The sequence below is a fragment of the Cherax quadricarinatus genome, chromosome 3, assembly GCF_038502225.1.
Source record: "Cherax quadricarinatus isolate ZL_2023a chromosome 3, ASM3850222v1, whole genome shotgun sequence".
In the NCBI taxonomy this organism is placed as follows: Eukaryota; Metazoa; Arthropoda; class Malacostraca; order Decapoda; family Parastacidae; genus Cherax; species Cherax quadricarinatus.
The window spans coordinates 65,395,896-65,412,912 of NC_091294.1; positions in this window are offsets into that span (position 1 = coordinate 65,395,896).

A 17,017-nucleotide genomic window follows, 5' to 3' on the forward strand; every position below is an offset into this window, starting at 1 on the left:
GCGTTACACCTGCGTTACACCTGCGTTACACCTGCGTTACACCTGCCCGGTAGCGTTGGATCGATCATCATTGTTCCTATTTACCATTTGTGTAAACGTTGAAAAACATATTTTTTTAAACGTTGGCGTGTACTAGTAGGCATTTGTTGAAACACAATATAATAGTCAGATGCAGGTAGCAGTTTCAGTGGTAATATGAGGGTCGTCAGTGACAACACCAAAACTGGGAGACATAAGCTCACCCACCAACACTGTCTCTACGTCTCGTGCAGTATGTCTAACCCACCAACACTGTCTCTACGTCTCGTGCAGTATGTCTAACCCACCAACACTGTCTCTACGTCTCGTGCAGTATGCCTAACCCACCAACACTGTCTCTACGTCTCGTGCAGTATGCCTAACCCACCAACACTGTCTCTACGTCTCGTGCAGTATGTCTACACATCACTACGAGACTCATAAATCACCTGCGCAATTGGCTGAGAGTAAATTGCAACATGACTCACTGAGTGAAAAAGAGGACACTCAGAATGAAATGTAAATTGTAAATTTACAATCAAAGCACAAAACGACTATCCTTATTTTACATGATTTGTTTTCTAACATTTTTACCGATGGAATTATCTGAAAATGTTGTATATATAGAGAAATTTTACAAAAATATATATTTAGGTTTGACTAGGAAAATGTAAGTTATATAAATCTATCTATATGTATATTTAACCACACATAAGCAAATTAACTCTTCAAGAGTCACAGCCAAAGGACGACAGACTGGCATCTGGGCAACCTGTCCTCACAGCAGTCAACAATTTACTCTGAAATGCCGCTCGTTGATTTCTAAACTATGTAAACAAATTTGAAACTTAATACTTTTATCTATTAGATTAAGTTTGGTTAGGTATGTTAATCTCTCCTTGAATTTAATTAATCCACAATAGATAAATAATAAGTATGGGCGGCTATCGTCTGCTAGTAAGTCAAGCAGCTCACACGGTGGTGAGGGCACACTGGTGCGCGCTAAACATTTACGTTACATGGTGATGCCCAGAGGAGATAAAAGTGGAGGAAAAAAATACCGATCCAGATGGAAGACAAGGTAGATCATCAGATTTAACTATACATTATTTTTCTTTTGTTTAAATCAATAGATAAAAAGTATTTTATTACTTATCTCATCAAACCATTATCTAACATTATCTAACATTATCTAACATTATCTAACATTATCTAACATTATCTAACATTATCTAACATTATCTAACATTATCTAACATTATCTAACATTCATGTTGTGTGCTTGTGGATACCCACACTGTGGTGTTACGATGTCACGGGGATACCCACACTGTGGTGTTACGATGTCACGGGGATACCCACACTGTGGTGTTACGATGTCACGGGGATACCCACACTGTGGTGTTACGATGTCACGTGGATACCCACACTGTGGTGTTACGATGTCACGGGGATACCCACACTGTGGTGTTACGAGGTCACGGGGATACCCACACTGTGGTGTTACGATGTCACGGGGATACCCACACTGTGGTGTTACGAGGTCACGGGGATACCCACACTGTGGTGTTACGATGTCACGGGGGTCCCAAAACTGTTGTGGTTTGATGTCACGGTGATACCAACACTGTGGGGCTATGATGTCACGGGGATATTAACACTGTGGTGCTATGATGTCACGGGGATACCAACACGTAGGTGCTATGATGTCACGGGGATACCAACACTGTGGTGCTATGTTGTCACAGAGATACCAACACTGTGGGGCTATGATGTCACGGGGATATTAAAACTGTGGTGCTATGATGTCACGGGGATACCAACACGTAGGTGCTATGTTGTCACAGACATACCAACACTGTGGTGCTATGATTTTAGGGGATATCAACACTGTGGTGCTATGATGTCACGGGGATACCAACACTGTGGTGCCATGATGACACGGGGATACCAACACTGTGGTGCTATGATTTCATGGGGATACCAACACTGTGGTGCTATGATGTCACTGGGATAACACTGTGGTGCTATGATGTCACTGGGATAACACTGTGGTGCTATGATGTCACGGTATATCAACAGTGTGGTGCTATGATATCACGGGGATACCAACTCTGTGGTGCTATGATGACATGGAGGTATCAACATTGTGGTGCTATGATGTCATGGGACACCAACACGCGGTGCTGTGATGTCACGTGGACACCAACACTGTTGTAATATGATATCGCGGAGATACCAACAGTGTGTTGCTATGATGTCACAGGGCTACCAACACTGTGGTGCTATGATATCAGAGGGATACAACACTGTGGTGCTATGATGTCACGGGTATACCAACACTGTGGTGCTATGATGTCACGGTGATACGAACACTGTGGTGCTGTGATGTCACGGGGATACGAACACTGTGATGCTATGATGCCATGGGGATACCAACATTGTGATGTTATGATGTCACGGGGATACCAGCACTGTGGTGCAATGATGTCATGGGAATACCAACACTGTGGTGCCATAATGTCACCGGGCTACGAACACTGTAGTGCTGTGATGTCACAGGGCTACCAACACTGTGGTGCTATGTCATAGGGCTACCAAGACTGTGGTGCTATGATGTCATGGGCATACCAAGACTGTGGTGCTATGATGTCATGGGAATACCAACACTGTGGTGCTATAATGTCACGGGTATACCAACACTGTGGTGTTATGTTGTCACGGGGATACCAACACTGTGGTGTTATGATGTCATGGGGATACCAAGACTGTGGTGCTATAATGTCACGGGTATACCAGCACTGTGGTGTTATGATGTCACCAGGATACAAACAGTGTGGTGCCATGATGTCATGGGGATACCAACACTGTGGTGTTATGTTGTCACGGGGATACCAACACTGTGGTGTTATGATGTCATGGGGATACCAAGACTGTTGTGCTATAATGTCACGGGTATACCAGCACTGTGGTGTTATGATGTCACGAGGATACAAACAGTGTGGTGCTATGATGTCATGGGGATACCAACACTGTGGTGTTATGTTGTCACGGGGATACCAACACTGTGGTGTTATGATGTCATGGGGATACCAAGACTGTGGTGCTATGATGTCATGGAGATATTAACATTGATGTGCTATGATGTCGCGGGGATACCAACACTGTGGTGCTATGATGTCATGGAGATATCAACATTGAGGTGCTATGATGTCACGGGGATACCAACACTGTGGTGCTATGATGTCACGGGGATACGAACACGGTAGTGCTATGATGTCACGGGGATACAAACACTGTAGTGCTATGATGTCACGGGGATACTAACACTATGGTGCTATGATGTAACAGGGATACTAACACTATGGTGCTATGATGTCACTGGGATACCAACATTGTGGTGTTATGATGTCACGGGGATACCAACATTGTTGTGCTATGATATCACGGGGACAGCAACACTTTGGGGATATGATGTCACAGGGCTAGCAACATTGTGATGGTATGATGTCACAGTGCTACCAAAACTGTCTATGATGTCACGGGGATACCAACACTATGGTGCTATGATGTCATGGGGATACCAACACTAAGGTGCTATGATGACACGGGGATACCAACAGTGTGATGCTTTGATGTCAAGGGGATACCAACACTATGGTGCTATGATGTCACGGGGATACCAACACTATGGTGTTGTGATGTCACGGGGATACCAACACTGTGGTGCTATGATGTCACGGGGAGACCAACACTGTGGTACTATGTCACGGGGATACCAACACTGTGGTGCTATAATTTCACGGGGATACCAACACTCTGGTGCTGTGATATCTCGGGGGTACCAACACTGTGGTGCTCTGATGTCACGCGGATACCCACATTGTTGTGCTATGATATAACGGGGATACCAACACTGTGGTGCTGTAATGTCACGGGGATACCAACACGTAGGTACTATGATGTCACGGGGATACCAACACTATGGTGGAATGATGTCACGGGGATACCAACACTATGGTGCTATGATGTCACGGTGGTACAAACACTGTTTTGCTATGATGTCACGGAGATAACACCGTGGTGCTGTGATGTCACGGCGATACCAACATTGTGGTGCTATGATGTCACGGGGATACCAACACTGTGGTGCTATGATGTCACAGGGATACAACACTGTGGTGCTATGATGTCACGGGGATACCAACACGGTGGTGCTATTATGTCATGGGGATATCAACACTGTGGTGCTATGATGTCACGGGGAGACCAACACTGTGGTACTATGATGTCACGGGGATACGAACACGGTAGTGCTATGATGTCACGGGGATACTAACACTATGGTGCTATGATGTAACAGGGATACTAACACTATGGTGCTATGATGTCACTGGGATACCAACATTGTGGTGCTATGATGTCACGGGGATAGAAACACTGTTGTGCTATATCACGGGGACAGCAACACTTTGGGGCTATGATGTCACAGGGCTAGCAACATTGTGATGGTATGATGTCACAGGGCTACCAAAACTGTGGTGCTATGATGTCATGGGGATACCAACACTATGGTCCTATGATGTCACGGGGATACCAACAGTGTGGTACTTTGATGTCAAGGGGATACCAACACTATGGTGCTATGATGTCACGGGGATACCAACACTATGGTGCTCTGATGTCACGGGGATACCAACACTGTGGTGTTATGATGTCACAGGGCTACCAAAACTGTGGTGCTATGATGTCACGGGGATACCAACACTGTGATGTGATGATGTCACTGGGATACCAACATTGTGGTGCTATGATGTAACGGGGATACCAACACTGTGGTGCTGTGATGTCACGGGGATACCAACACTTAGTTGCTATGATGTCACGGGCATACCAACACTGTGGTGCTATGATATCACGGGCATACCAACATTGTGGTGCTATGATGTTACGGGGATACCAACACTGTGGTGCTATGATATCATTGGGATATCAACATTGTGGTGCTATGATGTAACGGGGATACCAACACTGTGGTGCTATGATGTCACGGGGATACCAACATTGTTGTGCTATGATATCACGGGGACAGCAACACTTTGGGGATATGATGTCACAGGGCTAGCAACATTGTGATGGTATGATGTCACAGTGCTACCAAAACTGTCTATGATGTCACGGGGATACCAACACTATGGTGCTATGATGTCATGGGGATACCAACACTAAGGTGCTATGATGACACGGGGATACCAACAGTGTGATGCTTTGATGTCAAGGGGATACCAACACTATGGTGCTATGATGTCACGGGGATACCAACACTATGGTGTTGTGATGTCACGGGGAGACCAACACTGTGGTGCTATGTCACGGGGATACCAACACTGTGGTTCTATAATTTCACGGGGATACCAACACTCTGGTGCTGTGATGTCTCGGGGATACCAACACTGTGGTGCCATGATGTCACGGGGGTACCAACACTGTGGTGCTCTGATGTCACGCGGATACCCACATTGTTGTGCTATGATATAACGGGGATACCAACACTGTGGTGCTGTAATGTCACGGGGATACCAACACGTAGGTTCTATGATGTCACGGGGATACCAACACTATGGTGGAATGATGTCACGGGGATACCAACACTATGGTGCTATGATGTCACGGGGATACAAAAACTATGGGGCTATGATGTCACGGTGGTACAAACACTGTTTTGCTATGATGTCACGGAGATAACACCGTGGTGCTGTGATGTCACGGCGATACCAACATTGTGGTGCTATGATGTCACGGGGATACCAACACTGTGGTGCTATGATGTCACAGGGATACCAACACTATGGTGCTATGATGTCACGGGGATACCAACACGGTGGTGCTATTATGTCATGGGGATATCAACACTGTGGTGCTATGATGTCACGGGGAGACCAACACTGTGGTACTATGATGTCACGGGGATACGAACACGGTAGTGCTATGATGTCACGGGGATACTAACACTATGGTGCTATGATGTAACAGGGATACTAACACTATGGTGCTATGATGTCACTGGGATACCAACATTGTGGTGCTTTGATGTCACGGGGATAGAAACACTGTTATGCTATATCACGGGGACAGCAACACTTTGGGGCTATGATGTCACAAGGCTAGCAACATTGTGATGGTATGATGTCAAAGGGCTACCAAAACTGTGGTGCTATGATGTCACGGGGATACCAACACTATGGTGCTATGATGTCATGGGGATACCAACACTATGGTGCTATGATGTCACGGGGATACCAACAGTGTGGTACTTTGATGTCAAGGGGATACCAACACTATGGTGCTATGATGTCACGGGGATACCAACACTATGGTGCTGTGATGTCACGGGGATACCAACACTGTGGTGCTATGATGTCACAGGGCTACCAAAACTCTGGTGCTATGATGTCACGGGGATACCAACACTGTGATGTGATGATGTCACTGGGATACCAACATTGTGGTGCTATGATGTAACGGGGATACCAACACCGTGGTGCTGTGATGTCACGGGGATACCAACACTTAGGTGCTATGATGTCACGGGCATACCAACACTGTGGTGCTATGATATTACGGGCATACCAACATTGTGGTGCTATGATGTTACGGGGATACCAACACTGTGGTGTTATGATATCATTGGGATATCAACACTGTGGTGCTATGATGTAACGGGGATACCAACACTGTGGTGCTATGATGTCACGGGGATACCAACACTGTGGTACTTTGATGTCACGGGGATACCAACATTGTGGTGCTCTGATATCATCGAGATATCAACACTGTGGTGCTATGATGTCACGGGGATACAAACACTGTGGTGCTATGATGTCACGGGGATACAACAATGTGGTGCTTTGATGTCACGGGAATACCAACACTGTGGTACTATGATATCACGGGGATACCAACACTGTGGTGCCATGATGTCACGGTGATACCAACACTGTGGTGCTATGATGTCACGGGGATACCAACGCTGTGGTGCCATGATGTCACGGTGATACCAACACTGTGGTGCTATGATGTCACGGGGATACCAACACTGTGGTACTATGATGTCACGGGGATACCAACACTGTGGTGCCATGATGTCACGGTGATACCAACACTGTGGTGCTATGATGTCACGGGGATACCAACGCTGTGGTGCCATGATGTCACGGGGATACCAACACTGTGGTACTATGATGTCACGGGGATACCAACACTGTGGTGCCATGATGTCACGGTGATACCAACACTGTGGTGCCATGATGTCACGGTGATACCAACACTGTGGTGCTATGATGTCACAGGGATACCAACACAATAAACCGCTCGGTTTTGTCACATCATTAACCTCGAACACTCTTATTATATCAAAAATCAGGATCATATATCATCCTAAGATAAACTAACGTAACCTAATTTAAACCAGATGATCTGAAACTAATTTCCAGTGGTATGGAAGATCTGCTAAAATTTCACGAATGGCAATACAGTAAAAAATGCATTCTGCAACTGGAGGACCGGATGGAGGAGGGACGCAGCATTATATATTGGTATATATTGGTGTTAACATGTAAGCTAAAACGGCAATTTAACCTGGCTGTACCTTACTGTATATTCTTCAGCAAGTCACCATGCTAAACTTAATAAATTATCCACACCTTTCTAAAATATGACACAGAATAACATAGCTTAATATTACTAAACCTATGCAAAGTCAGCATGTATTATTATTTAACATCAATGATATTTAACATTTTGGAATGTTCAATGTTATTGTTGTCGGGTTATTGTAACACATAACTTACCCTCAACTTGTTCTAACAAAACTGTTCCAGTGTCAGTGTTTAACCAATAAATGTTATTGAAAATATATCATATATACTTTTAAGGTTACAAAACATCAAACACTTATCTTATTATGTTGGATAAATGAATAGGATTAATACGGAGATGGAAAGAATTAATATATGGTGGAAATATAACAATGGTGGGCACCAGTGCCATATAAAATGTTGGACTCACATTATATTATTTTCTTTTTAATATACCAGAAAGAGGAACTTAAAAGTTGGGAAGGAGAGTTACTGGTGTAGAACAGATCAGAAAAAGAAAATTGTAGGTAGATATGTAAAGAGAAGTGAGGAAGGTTAAGTGGTCTGAGTTCTAAGGATGTGATGGTTTGCCACACAGTGACCAGAAATCTACATGGTGTAAGCTACAGACATATATTTCAACATTGTATCAATAGTTTATAATTTATATATTTTGTTACTAATACATATATACATGAGTTATGAGCACATATTTAGTCTTGACTCTCATTATTCCATTCCCAGCAAGCTGATGCTGATCCATTTCCCAACGGCTTGTTGGACTGCATTTAACAAGGAAGACAAACGTTATTCCTTAGAAGGTTGAAAATATTTACAAACACAAATATATACATTGAGAAGTTACATACAACCTCCATAATCCTTGTATAGTCCATAGACTTTAAACTCAGTGAACTAACTTACTTAATGTTTTTATAATCACCTGAATGATTGAAAAATTAAAAATGATTCATTGGTTCACATAGTTGGTGAGGTACAAAATACAGTTGTGATGTATTATGAAGTATATTTTTTTTTACGAAATCGTAATGACGCGATTGCAAACAAACCACACCACGGGCGGGGATAGAACCCGCGATCACAGAGTCATAAAACTCCAGACCGACGCGCTAGCCACATGGCTAGCGCGTCGGTCTGGAGTTTTATAACTCTCTGATCGCGGGTTCTATCTCCTCCCATGGTATGGTGTATTATGTAGTGTATTGGTGAATAATGTATAAAAAAAACAGCTTCATATATATTGTCAGGTTCTGGGATTTGTTTTGATACCAGACACGTATTATTCTTGGTCAGTTACAGCGTTTTGAGTCAGTACATGGAGCTCAGCAGCTGCAGCAAAATCTCCTAAGACGTCAAGGTTTGGTGTTTGTAGGGATGGTGATTTTTTTTCAGAGACTAAGATGAGGTGGACGGCACCAGTGAACCAACCTGCCAGTCTGACCAGGATGACATGGGACCATGAGGTGGTGCTACATGATCTGGAGGCTAGAGAGGAGGTGTTAGTACTGGAGCCGGTTCCTGGGAAACCCCTGGTTAGCAGTGAATGGTACCTGCTGGTGGATGAGGTCTCTCATGAAAATAAAACTTACACACTCGATCAGAACAACGCGTATAAGAACATAACAACATAAGAATGGAGGAACACTGCAGAAGGCCTACTGGTCCATGCGAGGCAGGTCCTTATCAAAACGACTACTACCTAAAGCTTCCCTGGAAATAACTCCCGTACTCAATGACACCAATCAAACCCAGCCCCTCCCACTCATATATTTGTCCAGTCTCTTCTTAAAGCTACCCAAGGTCCTAGCCACTATCACCCCACTGGGAAGACTGTTCCACGCATCTACAACTCTGTTAGAAAACCAGTACTTACCTATGTCCTTTCTAAATCTAAATTTATCCAACTTAAATCCATTATTCCTGGTTCTTACCTGGTTCGACACCCTCAGTACTTTATTAATATCTCCCTTGTTTATGCCCGTCATCCACTTATACACTTCAATGATATCTCCCCTCAATCTACGCCTCTCCAGAGAGTGGAGATTTGAGGCTTTGAGTCTATCTTCATACGGGAGGTTCCTTACACAGTAAATCATTTTAGTCATTCTTCTCTGTATGTTCTCTAATGAGTCTATATCCATCCTGTAGTAAGGGGACCAAAACTAAGCAGCATAATCCAAATGAGGCCTCACTAGTGATGTATAGAGCTGTAAAATAACTTTTGGACTTCTGTTACTTATACTTCTTGAGATAAATCCAAGTAATCTGTTGGCCTTGTTGCGCACACTAAGGCACTGCTGTCTTGGCTTAAGATTTCTGCTTACCATGACTCCCAAGTCATCAGCATTCTGAAATGACCAACAAGTGTACTTTTGATATTGGTGTGGAAAAACTTGGTGCAGTTACCTCATGGGGCATGAATCCCCATGAGGTAAATGTAGCTGAGGAATTTCAGCAGGTTTTGGGTAGAATAAACTTAATTTAAAAGTGGTGTATAAAGTTGTGGGGAGAAATGTACATGGTGGAAGAGATGTAGTTTTTTTTACATTTCCACTGTACTCAGCGAGAGTCAGTGGACATTGCCTTTCAAGGGTCTCACACTAGACGACACTCTCAGCATGTACACTGACTGCTGTAAAGTAAATTTGATAACTAAGGCTGAAGGGTTTCCTCTTATGAATAATTTCACTGATGTACTAGATCTTAAAGTTGTCATGAATGGTTTTGAAAACCGACAAGTTGAAGAATTGAGACACTTATGCAACACATGGGAATCTTTATTGAAGAAACGTTTCGCCACACAGTGGCTTCATCAGTCCAATACAAATTAGAAATGGGTAAAGAGAGTAGAAGTATGAGGTAATCAGTCCCTCAACCTGGATTCGATGTGTTCAGTCCATCACTCTTGTAGTAAGTGCAGCATAGGGCCAGAGAGGTGGCTTATATACTGCGGTGAGATGAGTTGAAGCAGGAGGAGGCGGGATCTTAGTGGGACCTGCCACTAATGTAAGTAGGTCATCGTCCAAAGGTTTGGGCAAGCGTTGAAGTCTTTGTACCAAGATTCCATGATGTTGCAGTGTCTGACAGATGTGATGAATGGTTTTGAAAACCGACAAGTTGAAGAATTGAGACACTTATGCAACACATGGGAATCTTTATTGAAGAAACGTTTCGCCACACAGTGGCTTCATCAGTCCAATACAAAGTAGAAATGGGTAAAGAGAGTAGAAGTATGAGGTAATCAGTCCCTCAACCTGGATTCGATGTGTTCAGTCCATCACTCTTGTAGTAAGTGCAGCATAGGGCCAGAGAGGTGGCTTATATACTGCGGTGAGATGAGTTGAAGCAGGAGGAGGCGGGACTTACTACAAGAGTGATGGACTGAACACATCGAATCCAGGTTGAGGGACTGATTACCTCATACTAATACTTCTACTCTCTTTACCCATTTCTACTTTGTATTGGACTGATGAAGCCACTGTGTGGCGAAACGTTTCTTCAATAAAGATTCCTATGTGTTGCATAAGTGTCTCAATTCTTCAACTTGTCGGTTTTCAAAACCATTCATCACATCTGTCAGACACTGCAACATCATGGAATCTTGGTACAAAGACTTCAACGCTTGCCCAAACCTTTGGACGATGACCTACTTACATTAGTGGCAGGTCCCACTAAGATCCCGCCTCCTCCTGCTTCAACTCATCTCACCGCAGTATATAAGCCACCTCTCTGGCCCTATGCTGCACTTACTACAAGAGTGATGGACTGAACACATCGAATCCAGGTTGAGGGACTGATTACCTCATACTTCTACTCTCTTTACCCATTTCTACTTTGTATTGGACTGATGAAGCCACTGTGTGGCGAAACGTTTCTTCAATAAAGATTCCCATGTGTTGCATAAGTGTCTCAATAGATCTTAAAGTTGTGAGTATGTGGCAAGGATATATAATTTCCATGACCCAGTGTGCCAGGTATATATGAATGTTTGAAATTATACTCTACAAGTACTTTAAACTTTTGTATAACCTTAAATGTAATGTGAAATTGATTTACACAGCCTAGTTGGAAAGTGATAATAGTGTTAGTGCTCCTGTAATGACTAGTTTCTCCCAGTGGTGTGTTCTGAGCAGCAAGTTTTGCTTATTGCATATTGCTGTGAGACGCAAGGATGATAATGTAATTTCTATCTGTATTAATATGTACACTGTTTTTTTTTTTGCACTTTTTCTGGAGACTTTAATATATTTTGTATGAAGTGCTTATTTCACATTTGAAAGCAGAGATGTATGATAATGAAAACTATGTTGTTTAAAGACAGACTTTCCCAATTTAAAATAAGTTTACTTGTATATAATTATTGTGTTCACTTTTTATGTAATTAATATGCACAGAGGTAACCCAGTCAGCTTGTAAATCTTTTGTGATGTATAGAAAATGCATCAACTTTAGGTGTTTGACCAACACGGGGTTGTAATAGTTTATTTTCCTGTTTATGTTTAAGAGTACACTTATAAAGCATCACTGTGGCTCATTTGGCATAAAACCTGATCACTTTTACATCAAATAAATTTCCACGTCTGCGGATTAACAGTGCTCATTGTAGAGATAACCTTAAAGTTGATAAATGCTTATTGTGTTTTTCTATATACAAGTAAATTGCACCAAGACAGTGCTTGATGCAGTTCTCATATTTTTTGGAGAATTTTGTGTTTCCCCAGACCTAAGGTTAATTTCCCACATTTTTTCCATGACTAGCTGCAACCAAGTGGATCCAGCCAGCTGAGTGAGACCGGTGGTCTACGAGAGGGGGTATTACGTAGTGTATTGGTGAATATTGTATAAATAAACTCTCCAAATATAATGTCAGGTTCAGGGATTTGCTCTGAAACCAGACGCGTATTATTCCTGGAGAGGTGACTTAGTTTTGGCTTTTCTACACCTTTAGGGGAACCAAGGTTCGTTCTGGTCTTCCCAATCTTTCTGTTGCCCTTAGGTACAAAACTCTCTTTTGCCTCCTTGCATTTTGTGTTCACACATTCCGTTATTTCGTTTACTGTTTTTCCCACCAGTTCCCTTTCCAACTGTACCTCATGCAGGAAATTCCTCACGCCTGTGAAGTCCCCTCTTTTGTAGTTTGGCTTCATGCATACTACTCGTGCTCCTTTGATCTCTACTTTTAACTCTACAATGTATTCGAAGCTCAGGACCAAATGATCACTAGCTCTGAGGGGCGTTTCACTTGAAATGTCTCCAGTGTCTGAACGACTCAGGGTGAATATGAGACCCAGCCTTGCTGATACATCCTCTCCTCTCTCTGGTAGTGTTCCTAACATGTTGATGCATGAGGTTTTCTAGTACCACCTCCATCATCTTAGGGCTCCATATTTCTGGTCCCCTGTGTGGCTCCAGGTTTTCCCAGTCAATCTCATTGTGATTGAAATCACTGTCAACTAGTAACTTTTCCCTGTCCATGTGCACCCTTCTGGCCACCTCAGCTAGTGTGTAAACCATTGCTCTGTTGTTTTCGTTGTACTCTGGTCTTGGCATCCTGCTATTCTGTGGTTGGTTGTACACATGCAACACCACCTTGGGACCCCCATTATGAAGTGTTCCTACTATTTAGTCCCTTGCTTCCCTTCTGTACACTCCTTCCAACTCCTCAGTACTCCACCTGTTTTTGATGAACAATCCATCTCCTCCTTCCCTTCTGTTCCCTTTATCTTTCCTCAGGATCTGATATTCACTTGGAAGGACTGCATCTGTTATCATTCCCATGAACTTGGTTTCCATGAATGTTATGCTGTCTTGGGATTCCTCCATGATTCTTTCGTGCCATTCCTCACACTTCTTTGTTATTCAGTCTGCATTGCTATACCACACCATCAGCTTCTTTACAAAAACTGTTGGGGATAGGGGTATGGAAGACCTGGCAGGATACTATAGAAGGCTGCTGTGTAAATGGGGTTTGTGCTAAGGGTGAGGTGGGGGGGGGGCTGTGGTTTGTTTTGGGTTAATTTGTTTGGTTGCAGAGTTCTGTGGATGGTTCTGCAGGTGGTTGTTTGCTGGTCCTCCGAACTCTGGGTGTCCCTGCCTGTCTCTAGCCTGGTCTCTCTTTCTTGCCCCCTGCATCTTGGTATCCTCTCTCTCTCACTCAGTTTCTGTCATTCTGTTTGTATTCTGTTGTGGTTGAAGTACACCTACTATAGTTTCTGCTGCAGGATCCTGTTTTGCACCATTTATCATCCTGAAAATCAATTTGACTGGCCAATTTCTTTCCCACGAGCATCCCTTTATTCTCTGAAAATTTGTAATCTCAATCATGTCCTCCTCCTTTGTTTGTCTGATATTTTCAATCTCTTGTTCATCTACCTGTAATCTTTCTTCACATGTCCTCGCCCCGCATCCTGAAGCCCATGAATAAAAATTTACGTCTCCTTCTCCTCTTCCCATTGCCTTTTCTCTCCACATTACTGTGCCTGGTTTAAGCATCGCCACTGCTGGTTTCTTTATCATTTCCTGGATCTCCCACTGCTACGTCAAGGGCCATGTCTATAGGCCTGTTTTGGCCCCTTTCTGTAACAAGATGTCGAATCAGGCTCAGGTCTAGTTGCCCTTAAACAAATGTCATTTAAATATGGGGATTACCGTTAGGAGACTGAGCCGACTAAATAAAATGTGATCTTATTACAAAAGAATTCATATAAAACTTAGTATATGATACAAAGTTCTCTCTCTCTTGCAGTGTTATACATAAAGGTACACTTGTCTGGGACTAAGTAATATTCTAGAGCGGGGATATGTATTAAAGGCTGAGCGCCTGAATCTGCTCAGAAGTGTATGAAGCTGCTCTGAGTGTTGTGAACCTACTCAGAGAGTGTGTGAAGCTACTCTGAGCGAGTGCTGTGAAGCTACTCAGAGCGAGTGCTGTGAAGCTACTCTGAGTGAATGCTGTGAACCTACTCAGAGAGTGTGTGAACCTACTCTGAGCGAGTGCTGTGAACCTACTGTATGTCTCTTCTCAGCTGTGCTACATCACAAGTTGCTGGAGCAACGACTCTGACAGTAACTGAGACAGGAAAACAATCGCTGGCTCACACATGAGGAAAACAATATGGGAAAGCACATGTCGCTTACCATGAGTACCTCTGACAAGTCCGACTCAGACAGTGACTTCCCTGTCGTAAATATCCTATCAAGAGCTTTGTTCGTGTCTCAAGTGACAGTAATTTGACCACTCCTTTATTACTCCTATAGGCATTCTTTGAAAAATTCTCTGTCGCGTCACCTGTGACTGAGGACGTCGGCAGTGACTAACATCTCACCCGTGAGTGTAGAGTCACCCAAGGTTGTAGCGTGATCCGTGACTAGTGTGTCACCCATGACTACAGCGTCGGCACTGGCTAACGCCTCACCTCCGATCATTACTCACCACGAAGGGCCAGTGGTGATAATTTCACGCCACACTGTTTTCATAAAAGCAAATACAAGTCTTGTTTCTCATCTTAGTCTTCACGTCTGCAAGTCGACAATAAGACCAATAGCACTGAAATGATTTCTATATACAGAAATCGCAAAAAGAGGCACCAGTAGTATCAGCTAGAACAGTAGCTGAACCAGCAATGCCAACAAGGCTGCAGAACAGATTAATGAAGTCCACATTAACCTGTAGCGAACATCAAGAACCCAGAGTAGGTTCTGTTCCAAAATGTCATCACTTAACTTGTGTCCCTTCAATATACCAAGACGATATGCTTCGCCCCAGGACAGCAGTGACTCACTGAAAATGACTGAAATTCTTGGTCTTACTTCCCGCTCTAGAGTTTTCTCTATACAGAATGTCAAATATAAAGTTGAGACCTTAGCTCCTTTATCTGACGCTTTAGAGCTTCAGCAGGAAAGTATACTTGTGCCTCCGACGGTCCTGACATTATGAAAATATATGTTTAGTCCACAAGAGAGAGGAAACTACTCTGGGTGTTCAACTGTAGACATAGTCGGTCGAAATGGCCATTGTCTCCAACACCCACCAATCTCATAGCCCTCTGCAGGGGACCTACCACCTTCCTTACCTACAGTCCCCTCAATAACACTGTTCTAGTGCCCAACAGCGCACAACTTTCCTTTGCAGATGCCTGATAGGGCATCTGCATAGGGCTTATGCCGTTCGTTTCCTTTAGTTTCCTCGTCGGATACTGGTGTTCCTAGTCCTGATGCCCTGCCCTTTCTGATCTTTGGCTCCATATCCTACTTCAGAATTTTCAGTTTATCTTGTAGGCTTTGTATCCTGGCCTCTGCAGTTTCGACTTTCAGCTCCCATTTCTTTCTCTCTTTATTGATCCTCTCCTCCATTTTAGTGATAAACTCATCTAGCTTCCTTTCCCAGTCTTGTCCCATCCTTTTCTTGAGCTCTTCTGTCCATTTTTCCTTTCCACACCGGTCTTCCTCGGTTTCCCTGGCTCTTCATACTCCTCTGAGGGGTCCAATTTGTTTTTTGATAGGCTGGTTACCGCAAAATGAATGTGGGTTGAATATATGTTTTATATGTGTATGTGTGTGTGTGTGTACTCACCTAATTGTGGTTGCAGGGGTTGAGTCCCATCTCCATGCCCCGCCTCTTCGCTGGCCGCTACTAGGTCCACTCTCTTCCTGCTCCATGAGCTTTTTCATATCTCTTCTTAAAGCTATGTATGGATCCTGCCTCCACTATATCACTCCCCTGACTATTCCACTTTTTGACAACTCTGTGACTGAAGAAATACTTCTTAACATTCCTGTGACTCATCTGAGTCTGTTCCAACTGTGACACCTTTATTGCTGCGTCCCATCTCTGGAACATCCTGTCTCTGTCCACCTTGTCAATTTCTCTCAGTATTTTATATGTTGTTATTTTGCCCTCTCTCTTCTGTTCTCCAGTGACGTCAGGTCGATTTCCTTTAACCTCTCCTCGTAGGACATACCCCTTAATTCCGGGTCTAGTAGAGTTGTAAACCTCTGCACTTTGTGTGTGTATGTGTTTGTGAGTGTATTCACCTAATTGTACTCACCTAATTACAGTTGCAAGGGCCCATTCATAGCTCTTGGCCCCTCCTCTTTACTAGTCACTACTGGGTCACTCGCTCCTTGCTCTGAGCTTTATCATACCTCTTCTTAAAGCTATGTATGGATTCTGCCTCGACCACCTCACTTTCCAAACTGTTCCACTGCCTGACAACTCTGTGACTGAAGAAATACTTCCTAACATCTCTGTGACTCAACTGAGTCCTCAACTTCCAATTGTGACCCCTTGTTGCTGTGTCCCATCTCTGAAACATCTCTTCTCTGCCCACTTTGTTGATTCC